Source organism: Centroberyx affinis, unplaced genomic scaffold (genome assembly GCF_046629955.1).
Source record: "Centroberyx affinis isolate AG114_WGS23_722 - 3 ecotype Tasmania unplaced genomic scaffold, CSIRO-AGI_Caff_v1 ptg000292l_1, whole genome shotgun sequence".
NCBI lineage: Eukaryota > Metazoa > Chordata > Actinopteri > Beryciformes > Berycidae > Centroberyx > Centroberyx affinis.
Genome location: NW_027278971.1, coordinates 214,504 through 229,122, shown reverse-complemented (window position 1 = coordinate 229,122; position 14,619 = coordinate 214,504).

The following is a 14,619-nucleotide window of genomic DNA, read 5'->3' as shown; positions in this document are numbered from 1 at the left end:
ACACATGCTTTGGGTAATCAGCTCTGAAAAGACCAGACTGTCTGAGGATGAGCCTACACTGCAGTATTCACCAGGGGGAAGATACAAGATACTAACTGTACAGCCTTTTAATAAAGACAAGAGGGCTAGCTACTCCCCTTAAGAACAACAAGGTGCTGCGTGACATATGCAGAACAAAAGCCTGATTGTTCCTCTGCCAGGGCATGATGGAAACACGAGCCTCCACATCACTTTTTTTAATCTGTCACTTTAATGGCTGCTCTCACTGTTCTCACTGTGTACTGTAATGCGTGCGGTGTGTGCGTGTATGTGTGTCTTTGTGTGCATAAGGTGTGAGTATGTGTGTCTGTTGGTGTATGACAATGTGTATATGGGTGTGTGTTCATTCAAGTGTGCTCATCCATGGCCTAGGATACACAGAGGATATCCTAAACTACGGGGTTTGACACTGTACCACTTGTTATTAAGTATCAGTTCATCAGGCGGAACCCCACAGGCCCGAGCGGGCCGCAGAAGGTGTTATGTAAGAGCGGGCTTGGCTTTGCACTTTTAAGTTATTCCCTTCTCCGTCTCCCACCACCCCATCACTCTCTTCCTTCCTCTTGTAATAAGAGCGAGCTCTTGCTGTGAAGGGAACGCGGCAATCTGGAATGTGTTTATGCACAACATAGGCTGCTTAATGCTGAAATGTACCGAGAGCTTGCCAGGTTACGCACAAAATTAATAGACACATTCACACACCCCTTCCCTGCTCTTCCACCCGCTGGGAAACAGACCTCTTCCCTGTTCCTCATTCCATTCTTTCCCCTTATTTTAATTCTCTCTCTTCTTTCCTCCTTTGATCACAGATATCTTTTTTTTTTTTTTTTTTTTTTAAGCGCTGTTGGAGAGTTACAGGTCACACACATCGTCCAGAGCTTTCTGATTGGTGCTGGAGGATCGCAGAATGTGTTCCCATCCAATCCTCCTCAGTCCCCATGGGCTAGTGACGAGCTCAGCAGAGTGTGAAGTCTTGAGGGGCCCCTAGCTTTAGTCCCTTCATCTGTGAAGGTTATCTCTGAAAGGCTTTGGTTGCAACCTACAAATATATCCCCTCTAGGTAATGTCTTATAGGAGCCTTGGTTCTGGTATCTCGGTGGGTAATCTCTTAAGGGCCCTACTCCTGGAGTGAGTGAGTCTCTCTGCGGGTAAGCTGTGAATATGTGAAAGGCCCAGCACCCATGTGATCAGAGCGCTGCGAGACACCCCGAGTCCTGTGGTGTCGAGCCCAGTCTCCAGCCGTGGCACCTATATCCCCAGGCGAAGCACGGCAGCTGGAATTCATTCCCCCCTCCTCACCGCCTGAGACGCTCCCATGCACACACACAGACACACACATACACACACACACATACAGACACACACGTATATGTACCCTCACACACCGGGGGAGCAGGCAGGCATGGAGCTGGTCCCGGATTTTATCGGAGGTGACAGCTCCTCACACTTCAGTGTTTGGATCACCTCAAGTAGCTGGGCTATGAGGGGAAATGAGCGCTGCTCCACTACAAAGTCCAGATTTAGATTGACTGAGCTTGTCCCCGGGCCTGTGGGCTGCTGCTGCCGCTGTACTGCTCCTCCGCCTGACAGAACACCCACTACTGCTGCGAGGGACTAGTGTGTGTGTGTTTGTGTGTGTCTGCGTATGTGTGCGCATGTGTGTATGTGTGTGACTTAGTGGAGCCTACTTTGAAGAGTCAGAGAGAGTGGGGAAAGAGAGCGATGTGTCAGGTTTGGTTAGAATTGAGGGTGGCATCAGAATATGCTTGGCACTAATATGGCACCAGTATCTCTGTCCCCGTCTCTGCTTTCTGTCACTTAGTTGCCATTCTCTCCCCGCCCTTGACAATGTCTCTTCGGATTATGTGATTGGACTTAGCGCTCGGAGCACCCCTCATCCCTCTGCGACACCGCCTCTGCCATAAGTCTCTCCTCTCCTGCCCTGTCTCCGGCCTGCCCCCCTCGCCGGCTATAATGCACTTGATGTCTATTTAAAAAGCCTGGCGAAAGCTGTATCTGTTCTCCTGTCAGAGGATCATTGACAGCACTAATGCCACTTGTCCTTGCCTCATTTGCCGAGAGGTGACACCTAGCTGCAGCCCACCGCATTCATAAAGTGGCACTGTGAGCGCTGTGACATCAGAGGCGCTGCAAACCAGTCGCGGAGCTCTGGGCAGCTTTCTCCCTGGACAGCAACACCTCTCATTACCCACAAGAAAGCACTGTCGGCCATTTTGGCTTCATCCTCTGAGGTGCATGGAGGGCATATTATATGGCTTTATCTGCAGCACTCTGGTCAGCTGATTTCTATAAATGGCATTCCACCCATGCTACCCTTGCTGAACTTTTCCTTTTCATAAAGTAGATTTAGGGAATTGTATCTCATTGATACAATAATTCTAAATATGTTTCTTTGTTATAAACAAGGCATTATGTATGTTTTTAATAGACTTATATGGATATAGAGAGACTTGGACTTCTCCTGCTGGTTTGTATGACTAGTTTCAGTGTAATCTCAGTTGAATATAACAAATGAAGCATTTTATTTTGACTTTGATCCTTAGCACAGATGGGTGATAATAAGAGGTCATAGTGCAGTACTGTTACCCAGAGTCCTGTCCAAGCCTATTGGCTGGTTTTGATCAAGCTTTTTCAGGAGGCAGATCAAATCAAACATGTATGTCTTCATTACTGTAACTTTCCAAGTGGCATTATGTGGTAGCATGGCAAGCCATTGTATACGTGATACACAATAGTTCCTCTCTACCAAAATCAATCTTTAATATCAGTCTGCTGTACTTTGTGACCCTAACACCCACATATACACACACAAACATGCCACACCCCTGCCTGTTGATTGCTGTAATAATTGCTCGCTGTGATGGCTCAGTGTGTGAGTGTGTGTGGGTGGATGTAGGGCTGTGAGCTTGTTACTGTCAGGACTTTGCCCTGAGGCCATGCTGGTCCTCCTCTGGAACAACATGCTCAGTCTTCCCAGCAACAGGCCATGACTGATCATCCTGTCTGCATATGCTGGAGTCTCTAAAGCTGTATGGTACACAAGCAAACAAAGAAATTAGGAGAGTAAAGTGGAATGACTAACACTTTATCATTTACTCATTGGACAAAAAAAACAAACTATCATTATTGTGTTTAATAACAAGAAAAGTGGTTAATGCTTTTTAAATTGTATGATTTCAGGTCAGATTGATTAATATAAGGATAAACCTGCACCCCACCTGACATTTTCTTATGATCTTTCCCCATTTCTAGGGGTGTTCGCCAAGTGTCGCTATGTCTATTACGGCAAGCACTCGGAAGGCAACAGATTCATCCGCAATGACCAGCTCTGATGGACAGCTGGACAGCCAAAAAGAGGGACATGCATGACGACGGATGTTGACAGAAAGGAAGATGAACAAATCAATCCCTTATTTATAAAGCCCCCCCTTGTATTTGAGCTTTGGGCCAGCGACCTGATCTCTCACTGGGAAAAGATTTAACTTTATCACCAGATCTTGACATGATTATGCAAGGAGAATTCCTTTTTTTTTTGTTTGTTTTTTTATAATCCTCCAGCCCCATAGTAATGGCCTCCTGTGCTGAGCTGGGTCTGCTTCTGCCTCCCTGCTTCAAGCTCAGAGCCAGAGTCAGGACTGACACTCCCATTGACATGATTGCCTCTAAGCATCAGCAGCCCCACGACTCCAGACATACACGCAAGGACATTCTTTCTATCTCTCCCACCCTCTCTCTCTCTCTCTCTCTCTCTCTCTCTCTCTCTCTCTCTCTCTCTCTCTCACTCTCACTCTCACTCTCTCTCTCTCTCTCTCTTACACACAGTCAGTGACAAACAGATCCAGCCAATTGCATGCTTTGCTTTGACAGCCATGATGAATCACCCGTCCACTACCGCCACTAATCAAGGGTGAAAGGGGTGATGGTCACACACCTGGGGCCTGACATGGGCTCCTCTCTCTCTCTCTCTCTCTCTCTCTCTCCCTCTCTCTCTCTCTCTCTCTCACACACACACACATACACACATGCACACATGGACAGTCCGCAAAGAGTTTGACAGAACTAGTCTCATGCAACCTGGCTAAACACTCTAAAGATGTACAGTCCAAACTTCATCTCTTTTCTAAGGCGTGACAGTCTGTATGGTTTAGCTGGGTGTGGGGGTGGTCTGTGGGTGTGCTCAGTCCACTATGGGTGCAGACCACTAAGGCTCGGAGGAGACCTACAGAGAAGACTGTAGTAGCTTTAAGAGAGTAAAAATGTATCATGAGCTGAAGTCGTTATCCTTGTTCCTTTTTTTAATTGTATTTGTATGAATTCATACACGTTTTATTTTTGTCTCTCTCTGAAGAAAAACGGAAACTGTGTTATAGCTGCAGTCCAACAACATAGGTCTGTCTGATGTGTGATTCAGTAGCAATGCTTCAATCAGTTTCTGATTATACAATACACAGATTAGTACGTCTGATGTGACATTAATTCAGAGAGAACTATTTTCAGGAATAGATGTGTTCAAATGCAGCTTTTAAAGACAAAAACATTCCAATATCAGCCTTAATGAAGTGTGGTAGCCAGACAGTGGTAGCCAAATATTCATTCCAGGTTCATTAAACTGACCAATACTTATGTATTGTAATATGGTGCCATTTTGTTCCTATTGATTGCATTGATTTGTTGTATGTATATTGCTGTTAATCACAGCATTTCATCCATGTTTTGTTTCTCATAGGCTTCTGCCAAAAAGCAACCAATCACAGACTATGGAAATATTCCTTAATCTGATTATTCGGGAATAATAATAAATATAATTAATATAATGTTTTGGTAACACTTTACTTGAAGTGCATTGTGATGCATTACAGATGGATTACAAGATGAACATTCAACTTACTTTAATGTCAAGTCATTAACTATACAGCTGCCCCGAAAAGTATTCAACCCCCTCATTTTTTGAACAGTGTGTACATTTTATAATCTTCTGACTTTAATCATGATCATGCATTCACAATCTTCTTATAATGTGCTTATGATGCCTTATGCTGTATCAGAACCACTTCAGGTAAAGTGCCACCCTTTTTTAATTTCTTATTTCTTATTTTCTCTGTGCAACTATTCAATTTGAAATCTTGGCCTAAGCAAATGATGTGATATAGTTGATCTCCTGTACAATTTGTAATAGCTGGCTCTCTTCACTTGATTAAAAAAGTTCAAGTAACATCTTTATCTTGTCAAATTGATACACTTCTAAAGCTACACTTGTACTTTCACATTCATTCCCACTCAGCCGCCATAGTGCACAGTTTCATAGCGATCAAATGTCCATCACAGTGATAATTTTTCCAGTGCAAAGCCTACAGACCCAACTGACATTTTAATGGCCCCAGTTGGGCCTCGTTACAGTTACAAAAGTGGATGGGAGAAGTGTTCCTGAGTGAAAAACCTCTCGTCAAGTCATGAGGCTCAGGGATTACACCAGGCTCTTCTCAGCAGTGATGTACCTGTATCAACCATGGTGATCAGATAGAGAGGAGAAGCTGTGTATAGTAGGGATTTGTGGGAAACCATGTGGAGCTTCAGTCCAGCGCATCAATCATCCTCAGACAGATGAAGGAAAGGTCAGAGATAGCCCCATACCATGTTTGTTCACTGTGCCTGTGTCTCTGTTTATTTTGATTATCTTAAGCATTTGTGTTTATTTGCATGGTTGTGTGTGTGTGTATGTGTGCATGCTTGCATGTGCATGTACACCATTTCCTACGGGACCGTGTGGCCATATTCCCACTGACATGCTGTTCAGGAGCCTGGTCACTTGTGCCGGCGTTTCAAAATGACAAGGTTTATTTGTCTGTGTTTTGATATGCTCAGAGGAAACTGGGGCTGACAGCCGGAGGAGGCAGGAAGAGGGGAGCCACAACAAGTTCCCCCCGCACGACACAAAATGTCATCCTTCCCCTGGCTGCTGCGCGCGCCCAGCCATCCTGCTGAAAAGAGCAGACATTTAAAACTTTGTGACATGTGTCACAGGCACTGCCATTGAGCCAGTGCCACTGACGGAGCTGGAATTGACAGGCCCCGAGCCACCGGAGCTGGCTGGGGGACACACCGAGTTTGGTGTGTGTCACTTCCTATCCTCGTCAGGGACGCATCCCAAGCTGCCACACCAACACAAACTGCATTATGGGATGGGCGGGGAGTGCCACAACTGGTAGACATATGCTTGACGTGCGCCTGTGTGTGCGCAGGGCAGTGAATGGGATGCCTTGCATCATGGACAGTAGATTAATTAAGGTATGAACCACAGATCTACCTGTAGGCGATGCCCTCCTTGACCCTCAGCTGTGTTGTTGCTGCTGCTCCTTGGGAACTTCCTGGCTGGACAAATGGCACGCCACTTCATCAGAGCAGATCAGTGACATTCTACTACACTAGCCCCGCAGGCCCCTCTACTAGCCATGCAGGGCTATCTGCGTGTGTGTGTGTCAATGCACTCTCAGAAATAGTTGTTTTGGTGCTGGGTACAACTCAATACCTTGTTTCTGACAGTGTGTGTGTGTGTGTGTGTGTGGATCCATGCTTGGGTGTGGGCAAACTGGATGTTGAGGTACATCCAGTGAAAAGTTTCTGTTACTTAAATTTTTTTGTAATTTCTTTGAAATGAAATGTGACAGAACCGTGTAAACATGCATGACAAAACCAAATATTGTACTGTAAGCACACTGACATTTGTAAAAGCTGAAGTGGTGCTTTGACCAATTCAAATCCACATGTGCATCATACTTCATGTCTGGTACTGTAACAGTAAGTTTGTTAATATACATTTGCATATAATTACTGAACTTGGTGTTCAGAACTCTATCGTACATTGATGGCACAGCACCCTTCACCTCCCCAAAAGGCACACCAGTGAGTGACTCACTGTCAAAAGAACTAAAGACCAATCATCCCGTCACTAGATATCAGTCCTCAGCCTGATGACTGATTGGCATGAGCTAATGCAAATTTACAAGGAGGGAGAGGAAGGGAAAAAGGAGTTGTCTTTATGAGTGACAGTTGGCCACTGATAGCAGAGGAGCAAACAGGCCCAAGGATGGGGTGAGATTTAGATTTAGCTGTCCCTTAGCTCTAAAAATGTCTCTTTCTCCCTCTTTCTCTCCCTCTCTCTCTCTCTTTCTCTCTCTCTCTCTCTTTCCCTCTCTCTCTCTCTCTCCTCCTCTCTTTATTTCTGACACACAAGCTCTTTCCCTCCTTCACCTGAAGACATTTGGCAGAACAGTGCTGTCTCACTTCATCCAGAGAAGCCGAAGGGGAAAAGTGGTCCTTATTTCCGGGCCCGGTCTCAGATGAGTAACATTTGTCATTCAGGGTTGTGCTGTAGTAATTAGCTTGTCAGTGGGCACTAGGCTGAGCTGGCTCTCTCTGCTAAGAAAGATGGACAGACTGACACAGTAGCTGACAGCCAGTCGATAATGTGGCAATTAATGTCATAAATAATTCCACTGCCAATTATATCAAAATGGACTCTGTTCTTTCACGGAGCATGGTACTCCCTTATCATTTCCTCTTATAGGGGGAACAACCGTCATTCTCCCCCCTATAATTATGGGCCTTTTTATATGGTAATACAATATGGCCTCACTCTCCCACATCTTTATAGCACAGAGGTGAAATGATAGAAAGAATGAGACATGGACAATAAAAGTAACCTGATAATGGATCTATGTTTTGTGTCCTTTACCTTGGCTATTTCAATTGGGTCATATAGCGAGACCGTGAGGCATTTCAAATGTCATTGGCATGTACTTGCCTTTAAAGAAAAAATAATTTGATTTGAAAATGCGGACAATTGTGTGAGAGAGATCGATGGGAGCTGATATTCTAAAGGTTGCAAAAGCTTAACCAACAGTGAGAATATTGATCCTGACGCCCCATCACTTGGTGGGAAAAATCATATCCATCCTCTATCTTCAGGATGCAGGTCAATCAATCGCACCAGGTGAGCATACGTGATGAGGTGGAATCAGCGAGGGTTCAGTGAATAGCAAATGTACTGTATATTGAGGGAAATGAAAAGGAAACTGGGAATCTGCTTAGAAATGCTTATTATCCAGCGCCTCAGTCTGTTTCTTCGGGCTCATTTGTCTCGTCAAGTGGCTCAGTCACTCTGAATGGTCGCCATCAGCCTGACACTAAACTCTTCCTGTGAAATGTATGAGCAAATAAAGTGAGCTCAGCACATGTAAAGCCCCCCTAATGCATTGTAAAACAGCCTTAAACACATCAGATGTATCTTCAGGACGGGAAGGTCGCTCTGATAGTAATATATGGTCTGTGCTGAGAAGTCTCAAGGTCGTGTCAGATTCGCCTACATAATGCATGAATTCCCTTTACTCTTACAGACTCCAATCATGCCTCGCAAGCCTTGAGATGAAAATTTTACTAAGTAAATCAGCCACCTTGCTGGCATTTCTATTACCCTTCTATGTGCGACTGACAGAGAAGATGAATAACGCTAAATAATAACACGTGGTAACAAATCATATTTACTACTCGTGGTGAGAAGGGCTGCATCGGATGTACTACTCTGTTAGCTTGTATTTCGCATTCATTTAACTTGCCATTATGCATTTTAGTTCTGTGTTTTTTTTGTGTGTGTGTGTACATGTGTGTTTTTTGTGCTGTATGTAGATAAGTGTGTCACTCTTCCACTTGTCACTGTCCTCTTGTTAGATTGTGTGTGTAATTATTGTGTCATTTATTGCATGCGAATTACTTGCTTTGAATAAAGTAGTTAAATGACCCTGTTAGCATAATTAATCTAACCATCCTGAGGCGCCGCAAAGTCACAATCTCATGAATATTAATTATTGTCAGTGTCAACGCTAAATTTTGTAAGACGACAATGCAGTTTTTGTTTTTTGTTTTTGTCTTTTTGTGATACAATTTTGGAGTAAAATTTTGACATTGGTGTTCCTAAATATGCTTACTACAGTACAAGCACTAGCACTTACTTTTTATTTTATTAATGGGGCATTTACAAGCATGGACAGAAGCATGAAAAACACCATAATTCCCAATTGCTACGTAACATTAAAAGACATGTTCTATATTATTGCTTCAACTATATCACCAAAACAATAACTACATTATTATTATTTGGCAGATAACATAATCATATGGTGCGGTATAGGCAGAGGGCATGTAATGTTTACATCTTAATGTTCGCACCCTGCGGCCCTATAGCTGTGCTCAACATGACAGAAAGCGTCAGCCATTGATTTTACACGCTTGGCTTGGACAATCAAACATTTCATAGGAAAATCGTGGAAATATTGGCATTTACTCGCATTCTCTACCAGGTCCTGAGGGTTGGAGGTAGGGGGGAGAAAGGGGGGAAGGGGGGGGGGTTGGGTAGGACCAGTTCATCTGACAACTGAACATGAACATGAACAAGAAAAGCCCTCAGGAGAGATGGGTGATTTTGTCACATGGGCAACTCCATTGAGGCTCAAGAAAATACTTGGAACAAACAGTGTACTGTACATTGAGCTAAGTGATGTGGACATACAAATGATATCACACTCTTTAATACAACCATCTGCCTCAATATAATGTGGTTGTTGTTCAAGATCATCATGGGAGACGTGGATGCAGAAATGTGATGTGCACATCAAACAGGAAAAGGATATTGTTTATTGTGAACCTAAATGTCTTTGAACTGTAAACAATGTACATAACGTTTCATATGAATACACACATTATGGGTCCCGCAGCAGTATGACCTGAGGGAGGAGTGTGCTGCACATCAGACTCGGTGGTATTTCCTCAGGCTCTGATCCTATCTCTGGGTTCCTCCGGAGGCCAGCCTCTCAAACGGCTCGACTTGGCCTTGGCCGATGACAATGACATACCGAAGCAGTCGATTTTTGACACGCGGCTGTGACTAATGGTGAGGAAAAGGTGAGGGAGATCTGTTCTGGGGCCGTTCTTAAAGACATGGAGATAGTGGTGGGGACAGTTGGGAATGACCCCCCAAGGTACGGCTCAGCACAAATGAAACCCTTGAATCATGAATACTCTGAAGGTGAGCAGCTATTTACTGCATCCAATCCTGCATTTATGGAAGTAATATTGGTGGTCAGTGGTAGGGAGCTCATGTTTTAAGTATGTTTATTCTCTCTCTCTCTTTCTCTCTCGGCGGATAGCACGTGAAGGTAGCTTATTGACTTTCATTTGTCTCCTGTACTGTAGGTGCTCCAGTAGCAATTTGGCTAGTTGTAATATGTGAAATGAAAAGCGCATAGGAAGACAAAAAAGCTTATTGCACAAAGGCAGAGGATTAGAGAAACCCACAGGGATCAAATATTTTGTCTAAAAATTGTTGAAATTACATTTTCTGCTCATATAAAGGCAAATAAGAAAAAAAACACATTACACATTAAAAAACAACAGCAGCAAAACAAAAGAAAAACCACATACATGGAGCTAGCAATCGAGTCTCAATAAACCAGGGGAATTTTGCTGTTGTGGCCAGACCCAACACACACTAATACTGGAAAAAGCTTGCAATAATGTATAGATTTTCTTGTATTTGGGGTTGTATGTTTCATTGTCTCAGTTAATGGTTAAAAATTGGGCAGTAGAGCATAATTCCCTTGTTTTTGCTGGCGTGCAAACTACCTTGAACAAAGCCAGCTGAACTGAGACTGAATGTTGTGTTCATACATTACTTCTGATTGGTGGAGCTGACCACAAAAAAACTCAAGAGCTCAAGGTCAACAACAAAAGAGACTGCATCTACTATATTAATATGAGTCATCTGATATGAAATGTTAAGAGGAATCCAAACACAGATTGTTCGATTTTGTTTAATCATAGATTGTCTTGAATCTTAGAAAGTCAGGCCTTTGATATTTCAAAAATACAAACAATGAACCCTTTGAATGATTTAATGAGACTAAAGTTGCATTCTTTCTGTGTAGAAGCATGATAATTCCTGTATTGGAAATATCTTCAATGAAGGCAGAGTTGTTCTCACAAGAAACAACACAAACCATTCTTCATTCTCAATATGCATATGGTGATTTAATGCCAATAGCACAAAATATTGATCTACTCACTGGGGTTGGTTTGAATGTCCCTGAGCTAAAGGTTTATTGGTTCTTATATTTCTTCTCCTCAATGTGTGGGTAAAGTTCAGCCATGAACCTTAGCAAAGGGGTATTAGCAATTGTTTATTTTTTTCTCAGACAGGCTGATAGGCCTAACCTTGTCTATCTTTCCAAACATATTGATTAGCCTGTGAGAAGAGAGAGGGTATGAAACAAAGTGCAGAGGCTAAACTTGGAGTAATTCATTTCCCACTAATAGTATCCCATTATTCTACATTGAAGTAAAAAGGTTTGCGCACAGAATTTTGCAATTTTTTTACGAATATATATCAGCAGGCACACTGTGTAAACTTTCTATTTTAGACCAAATATATGATAAGATGTTACTGTATTATTAGTAAATTCAAAATGATGGGATTGTTTCAAGGCCTGATTTGAGAATGTAATCTTCATTTCATAATAAACCACCAGTTAGACAATAATAACAGCCTGCCCTAAATTTTCCATCAAAAACTCTCCTATTGTTTGTGCGTCAGATGTAAACATGAAACGCTGTGTGTGTGACGGGATTAGAGAGAAAAAGATTCACCAACTTTTCCAAAAGAGGACATTCGACACAAATTACAAATGGCATTGCCAGGCAGGAAAAAAAGAGACAAGCCAACCCCTGTGCCTTTGTTGTTCTCCTTTAATTCTGTTAATCGCCCCCAGGTAAAGATTAGCTGCTCTTGCCAATTTAATTCAGCCTCAAATGATGCTGCTACAAGGTCACTTTTTCTTTTCTTCCTCTTCTCTTCCTTCGTCTCTTTATTCCCCCTCTCTGCTCCCGCCACTCCCTCCCCCATTTCTCTTTCCGTGAACAGGATTGAGTTGTCATGTAGTTCTAATAGGCAGCACAGGGAATCATTAGTCCACCTCGGCTCCCTGACTGATGGGTATTTCACTCCAATCATCTGAGCGCTGTGCGTGTGTATGTGTAGGTGTGTGCGTGCGTGTGTGTGTGTGTGTGTGTGTGTGTGACATGAGTACACCCCACCACCCCCACCCACCCTCCGCCCCAGACATCACCCCCCCCCACTCCCGCCCACCCAACACTGCATTGTGGGCCTGCTGCTATTGACAGAGTGTCAGAGCTGAGGGGAGATGGCTTAATCAACTTGGACACACTGGGCATTGATTTGACAAGCTGCTGTAATGACCTTCTTGTTTTCGTAAAGGATCACTGTTTATCTGGGCCACAACTGATGCGCTGAGCATGCCTCATCGTCATGGAAACTATTATCACGGCTGAACTGGGATGGGGCCGGCTCTTTGGATATCTCTTTCTCTTCCTGTGTCTCCGTGTCTGTCACGCATGCAAACACGCATGTGTGTAGTTAACATGTGAGGAGATACGGTGTAACTAGAGGTGTGTGTGTGTGAGTCTGTGTGTTTACATGTGTGTCCGTGTCCGTGTGTGTGTGAGACATTTAACACTGCAGCTGAAATCCTCTGGGGTCAAAGAGAAATGCTATAATTGGTGTCAACATCTTTCACATCAATGTTATGGAAATCATTATGGGCTGAATGGATTGACTGAGAGGGCTCAATATTTCTAAAACAGAGGTTTAATTTACCTGGTAGACAGTTAATCTGGAAAATTATTTTAGATGTTGTACCTCATTGATTTACTAAATGACCCATAATGACATCTCAAATGTACTGTTTATTCTCCACAGACGGAAATTGAAGAAGAAGAAAAAAAAAACATACATGTAGCTTTTTAAGCTTCTGGAAAAAGGTCTGTTATGAAGCTGCTGCTTGCTTGATATCGTTCTCCACTTTGATCTGACTTCAAACCTGAGAGTTTTGCCTGGGACACATTTCTTGGGTGATTCATGATCTGTGTTTGCATGCAGATGAACAGAGCCACACTTAGCTTTGTTTGCGTTAGGGCCTTAAGACATGAACAGTGCCGTGCTCCATCACCTGGTTCGTGGCCACAGGCACGCCCTGGCTCCAGAAGACACTCTGCTGAGTTGATTTGCAGGGATCTCAGGTTCAGGGTGCTGTCAGCTCCTGTCAGGGCAATCACAGCAGCCCTCAGCCTCCCCTGAATAGCCCGCACACCAGACGGTAAATATTATTGGCATTCTGACACCCTCTCGCTGCGACCAACTGTGTAAAATCGTTAATAAGGAACATGATGGGGCCACTGCATGCCGTCGTGAGGATGGAAAGGCTCGCTCTCATCGGCAATTATCCAAAGAACAGGATGAGGCACCTGAGGACAGGTGATTTAAGTCCTCGGCAAAATAGTGGAGAGCTTTGTTTTGGCAGAGGGGAAGTAAGGAAGAGTCATAGCGGTCACACGATAAACGCTGTTCTTATGCCATCCATAAATACAACCACCGATAAAACGCTATGCACGCGGAGACTCTTATATGCACTATTTGGAAAAATTGCTAACATTTTTAATCTAGATACTGTCCATGCACAGCGCACTCTCAAATTCAAGGGCTATTCTGTGCATGATAGTCATCTCAACAATACTATCGTAGGTTAAGGTTGTTGGTGTGTCAGCTTTAAGCGTTGCTGAGAAGAACATGCTGCTCGTTTACTGAAATCCACTGTTATTAGTTATTTCTATGCCGCCCCATGAAAGTCTCAATGTGACACTGTGATAAGGCGAACAGTATTCCTCCCCCTGCACAGAGCAGGTAAGACATTGTTTTTAAAGGCTCAGTATCTCCAAGTCACAGAAGGACACGTTGATAGCAGAATAAAGTACACAATCGTAAACGTTTATGCCGGTATTTCTCACTGTATGATTACATTTTTATGGTTCATATTCTGATACGGCTTGTTTTTGCTGCCACCACCAGAGCAATGAGACAGGCCCAGAGGTGGCATTTCTCCTCTGCTTTATAGGGGAGAGATGCCTGGAGGAGAGTCCTGCATGGTTTCGTTCGGTAAACACACTGCCAAGCTAAATGGCTGATCAATCAATTTCAGTGGGATCGATCTGCATCAGTTCTGCCTGCATGCACACACCCGGAGCCACTTTATTGTAAATCAATCATTTTGAAAACATCTCACAGAGGGGCCCGTCCTCACTAACAAGCCATCAATTCCAGCTGCCTGTGTGGCACCCTTATCAGGCTACAAATCAACAGCCACACAAACATCTGCTCCATTTCCATCGCTTACCCCCTCTACCTCGCTCTGTCTTTCCCCCCACTCTGCTCCTGCAGCTTGTCGTGTTTTGATGGCGTGTCTGGCGGAGAGGAGAGAAGAGGAGAGGCTGCGAATCTTCACCACACCACTTGAGATAACCCAAGGGTAATAGTGTTTGCACATTTGAGAGAGAAATGAGGACAAATGCCAGGGTGGGTCATACATTCTCCTTCTGTCCGGCTGTTTGACGTTGGAGTGTGAAATTGCACACTTCAACTGAGGGCCGTGGAGGAGGAGC